This window comes from Denticeps clupeoides, chromosome 20 (assembly GCF_900700375.1).
Source record: "Denticeps clupeoides chromosome 20, fDenClu1.1, whole genome shotgun sequence".
Classification (NCBI taxonomy): domain Eukaryota; kingdom Metazoa; phylum Chordata; class Actinopteri; order Clupeiformes; family Denticipitidae; genus Denticeps; species Denticeps clupeoides.
The window spans coordinates 11310044-11316043 of NC_041726.1; positions in this window are offsets into that span (position 1 = coordinate 11310044).

The following is a 6000-nucleotide window of genomic DNA, read 5'->3' on the forward strand; positions in this document are numbered from 1 at the left end:
TCTTTCCGGTTCTCCACTCGGACTGTGGAATGCTACTAATAAGGTCGGCTTCCAGAAGATGGAGGACTTCCAGCTATTTAATGGAAGCCACTATGCAGCAGTTTTTCGAGCTCCAACATTAAAGAAACAAGCCAGACAAATTTCTCATCCCTGCCCGTCCAAATCAATCTCCACCCTGAGCCTGACAACCACATGGAGCAGAGACAGACAGCGGCTCGTAAACAGGCCTGAAAACGTATAGCTGGAGCTAACAGGGAACAAACAAGCAGCCATTCATCAGCAGGAGGAGAACGACTGTTCCATCACTTCTTTCCCACAGTGCCCTACACCCGCCTGGCCTCATACCTATTGTCAGATGCACCATCACTCACCACTAAAGCAAAGCTCACCCAAAGGGGGTCCTACTGTGAGCATGAGACACAACTACCTTTCACAATGGGTCTGTCTCAGAACATAAAATGTACTGGTGACAGGGCTCTGTGGTCTCAGTTTTTGGTGTCAAAGGTACTACAGTGGTCAGCTCCTTTGTTGTGTTAAAGTGCTTTAGAAATAAATATGGTATGGTAAAAGAACATTTTATTAACAACTTTATTAGTCAATAAATGTTCCAAATTTCACTAGTTAATCTGTTTATTAGATAGAATGCATTAATGCATCAAAATCATTCACGTATATATGTACATTGCTGGCGTACATACGTACATTTTTCCCCATCTAACATAATTTTCTCACTTAACACTCACCCTGTGGTGTTAATTCAGCGTGGTTCTCATACAGTACTGTTCCTATACAATGTAAAAACACCAACTTGTGCCCATGTGGACAGTTGGCACCAAGGCAGGTCACTGGCTACTGGGAAGGATATAGTGTGTCCTTATTCACAGCACAGAAAAAGGAAATAATGTCCCACATTCACAGGATTTTCACCCGTAATGTCCTGCCGCATTTGAGCGCTGCCCGGCTGCCCGGCCCGAATGGTGGTGCCATGAAAAGGCTCCTGTGCCGGGTTCCTCCCCACCAGTCTGCTCATGGCCCTGGATTCGAGACGCGGGCACCCTGCCACCTTGTACGGCTCCATATGTCCACATTTTCGCCCCAACACCAACCCCCCCGGCCCGGCACACAAGCACACTTTGTCTCTATCACTCACGCACAAAAAAAAAAAGAAAAACCTTTAAAAATATATATATTTTGACGTTACAGCTCGAAAGCGAATGTGAGATTGGAATAAAGGTGGCACTTTTAATAAAACATGAGAGTTGGGTGGGTAGGTGGGGAGGACTTTATTATAAATATTTATCCGTAGGTGTCCCCCTATTTGTGTTTCCAGTCCTCACAACCTTGTTGGCACCTGCCCGCTGAATTAAATCGAGAAGATAAAATGGGCCTAAGTTCTATTTATTTTGGTGTAATCATTAGGATTAGGCTGGTGAAGAAACGCATTAATGTCTAATCCCCCCCCTCTTCACGCGCGCCCCCCACCTCTGAGCTTTACGGCGCGGGGAAGAAGAAAAAAAAAAATGCTTTGAATTTGGGGACGAAAGAAAAATGGAGGCACTCATTTGGAGCAGCCTTGAGCTCCTGCCAGGCTCTCGCTGGCATTGTGAGCTTACAGCTGGGCTTGTTTTATCCCCCCGGCACCACCACCACCACCACCCTCGGCCCCTCATTCTCTTTCTCTCTCGCCTGCCTTTTCTCCCTGGCCGGGGAGGTGTGGGGCGCGGAGGAGGGGGTCACCAGCGCCCGGAGTGGAGGCTGTCACCGGGCCAGTTTCTCTCGCTTCCTGCCCAGTGCGCGGCCCACGGTGACAGACTGTAAACACGGGGTGCGCAGAGGGAGTCGTGCCACCGCCCCCCTCCACCCTTCCTCCCTCCCGAACGTCCGCCTTCACTCACTTTTTCCCCTTTCCCCCCCCCGCCCCCCGTCTCCTGCACCTCATTCGGCCTGATCCTACTATACCATTTCACAGAGTTTATATAACCGGTGGTTTATATGAAAAAGACAAAAAAAAAAAGAGTAAAATGGAGGCATTTTAACCGTTCTGTGACAGGCAGGCATCAAAAAGCTGAGGGAAGCCGAAACGAACGCCACTCCGGTACTTTCGGTAATCTCGCCTAGAACAGACCTGCCTACCCTGCTGAAATAACACAGCATGATCATCTTAAGCTGGTTAAAATGGCTGATGATGCTTTGGCGTGGAGGTTCGTGAGTCACAAGGTTTTGTGCTCGTGTAAAGTGAAAAACGTGCAGTTCATTAAAGTGCAATGGAAACACTTTTTCACATTTCACGCGATGATCTAATCTATACAATACTGTGGTTTTAAGCAGCAGTGAAACTTTTATCTTTCCAACAGTAACACGGAAAGTTGTTCTGGAAGGGAAATGTAAAACACACAAATAATGATGACTAAAAAAATGAAAGCATGTTGATGAACGTTATCCTGTCAGACTTGGTGCTACAAGAACTGGGCTCTCCCAGTAAATGAATGATCTCATACAAGCAAAAGTCTACATATGGAGAACAATATTGAATTGCTGCTCAGAGACCAACAGGATAACAGAGTCTCTTTCTCTACACACATAATTTCATTGTTTCATGAAAATAAGGACATTCTGCAATAAAATATTTGATTAATGTTTGACAGGGATTTTTTTATTTTACGTTCACAAAATTTCCTGCAGCTTTGATAAACAGTGGTTTAGTTTTCACTGGTTTGTATTGGGGCCTTTTGCACAGTACTGTATCTTGCAGAATTTAATTTGTGGAGGAGGAATGAGTTCTCCTTTTGTCATAAAACATCATGGAATGGAAATGCATTGATTTCAAAATTGAGTTTTAATGGCATTTTGACAATATTGCTTTTGTTATGCTTTGTGTAGAAGCGCAGATACAGTTTAACAAGTGCCACATCAAGTATGTCTTCAGGATTCACAAATATAAACACAGGACAGATTTCTATTTATCGGTATCTCAGAGAGGAGGAAGTATGTGCCCACCAATCTCCCTTGTGTAATTATTTCTGACAACCAAACTTTAATGATAGTGTATCAATCCACTGTGAATCTGTCTGTCAATGCTATGGACTCCCCCACTTAAACTTGCATTATAAATACAGTACAGGCCAAAGGTTTGGACACACCTTCTCATTCAATGTCTTTTCTTTATTTTCAGGACCATTTACATTGGTAGATTCTCACTGAAGGCATCAAAACTATGAAGGAACACATGTGTGAACACAGTTATGTACTTAACAAAAAAAGGTGAAATAACTGAAAACATGTTTTTTATTCTAGTTTCTTCAAAATAGCCGACCGTTGCTCTGATTATTGCTTTGCACTCTTGGCATTCTCTCGATGAGCTTCAAGAGGTCGTCACCTGAAATGGTTCTCCAACAGTCTTGAAGGAGTTCCCAGAGGTGTTCAGGTCCGATGACTGTGGAGGTCAGGTCTCCACTTTTTGTTAAGTACATAACTCCACACGTGTTCATTCATAGTTTTGATGCCTTCAGTGAGAATCTACCAACGTAAATGGTCCTGAAAATAAAGACAACACATTGAATGAGAAGGTGTGTCCAAACCTTTGGCCTGTACTGTTTTTATAATCCAAGTTTAAGTGGGGGAGTCCATAGCATTGACAGACATATTGACAGTGGATTGATACACCCTTATTTGGACTATTTACAGTGGATGACCTAGTGGGTAAATATACGAACCCTGAAGGTTGTCGGTTCGAATCCTGAGCTGCCATGGTGCCACTGAGGTGCCACTGAGCAAAGCACCCTCCTCACACCCTGCCCACCGGGCGCCTATCATGGCTGCCCACTGCTCAGGGTGATGGTTACAGAGGACAAATTTCGTTGTGTCACCATGTGCTGTGCTGTGTTTCACAATGACAATCACTTCACCCTCACTTAATATATCTCATGCTCAAAGTTAGGTGCATGCAGTTTTGCTTGATTCCTGATTGTTTTAAACTGGCAACAATGAGACAACTCTGAGGGCCATCTGGCAACGTGTCAGGACCATGTCTGCTACCAAACCAAATAAGCGGGAAGGTAATCAGTGCTTTAATTCAAGAGTACAAATGAGGAAACTAGTGAATCTAACTCCTATTGCTCATAGAATATATATTCTATTCCATTCTTTTTATCCATATTAAATGCAGCACTTTCATCTGTCAGTATTTGAGCATGAAGGCAGCAAAAATCTATTTATAAAACCAATAATAATTAATTCCCTAATTTAACTTTAGGTGATGTGTGCATGGCCATTGGCGGGCATGGAAATCATAAGGCACCATGTTGCAAAACTCAGCTCTCTGTCCTAATCAAATGCCGAAAAAAATTAAATCTATTCGGCTGCATTAACCACGGCACTAATACAAAGCACCTCGGTGCAAAATTCAGTTTTAATTTGAATAACAAATGAATCCTTTTAGGGGAGCGATGCAATTTTCCAAATGTGTCCGGGTAATGATCCGACTTCCAGGGGATCACTTTTAGTCTTGTAAAGGTTACATCTCCATGACAACTTCAAGAGCCGGAGGAGGGAAAAATATATAAAACAGGCAAATTTGGAATCAAGAAATGCACCATGGGAAAGCATGGCTTGCTTTCTGCTACCAAAATGAAGAAGCTGATCTTTATTTATTTTTCTTCTGCTCCCAACACGTGCATTTCAACGCTGAGGCATTAGGGAATATTTAAGATTCGGGAGAGGAAAACGGAGGCCATGCTGCTCTCTCTGTCACACTTATCTGTAGCCCCAGGGCTACAGTAGTATTATCAGCTCACAGTTTGAGAGGATAAGTGCATTTAGCAGAGTAACATGCCAGGCGCCGGTGCGGTCTCGCCGTCGTTATTTCATTTTAACGCTGAGCAGAAGAGGAAGGGAAAATTAAAGAGCAAAGCAAAGAGACAAGTCGCACAGAGATGTGGAATTAAAACGGAAATGAAGTTCTTGCAATGCTAGAAGCTAAATGAGTTGTGGGGCAGTGGCAGCGGTTGAGGAAGCGGCCCCGTAATCAGAAGGTTGCAGGTTCGAATCCCGATCTGCCAAGGTGCCACTGAGGTGTCACTGAGCAAAACACCGTCCCCACACACTGCTCCCCGGGCGCCTGTCATGGCTGCCCACTGCTCACTCAGGGTGATGGGATAAATGTTTCTCCTTCTTAGAAGGAGAATTGCAAAAATGTCAAGCAAAATATTAACAAACTAACAATTAATGTTACTTAACCATCATCAGGAGAAGAACTCTGTTGGCTATTAAGACATGATTCTCAGTCATCCAGGTGAATTTGTCTGAAAGTTGAGTCATGGCAACTGGACTTTCTTTCTTTAATGTAGAGATGTTTCATTCTGCATCCACAGAACTTTGTCAATTGTAACATAGTAACGTTGTATCTGCGTTCTACAGACTGTGTGTCAAATGTGGGGCTCTATTTTCAAACCAGCACAAAGCACAGTACTATGAGTTAAGTTTCGGGCTCTTTTGCTAGTAAGACATCCTCCGGATTTACACATGCAATAAAATAGTGAAATACATAAGAAAGTCTAAATGTTAGTGAACATTATTCAACAAATGCACGTCAAAGGATGTAACAAATGGCTACACATTGTGTTTTGTAGAAGATATGAGTGATGAGACAGTTCAAGAATTCCGATGAGTTGTGGAAAGAAGCTGCGAGCTGGGTGACTGGCATTCAAAAGAAAACTTTTCTGTAACATGGCGTCAGAACATCGGCTGTGATCCATGCCGAAGAGTTTGGTTTTTATGACGTTGCACTTTGTGAATATTGTGTTGTCTTTTTTTATAATCGGTATATTTTCAATGTTGTTGTAAATTATATAGTGTATTGTTTGTTTGTCTTTTACATTTTATAGTGCATTCTATTGTTTAGGAAGTCAGAACCAATTTCCTTGAGTGTGTTGTTTGGCCAGTGAACGAGATTCTCATTTAAAATGAGTTGAGGTTCGATGTAGCAACTGATGGTCATATGAG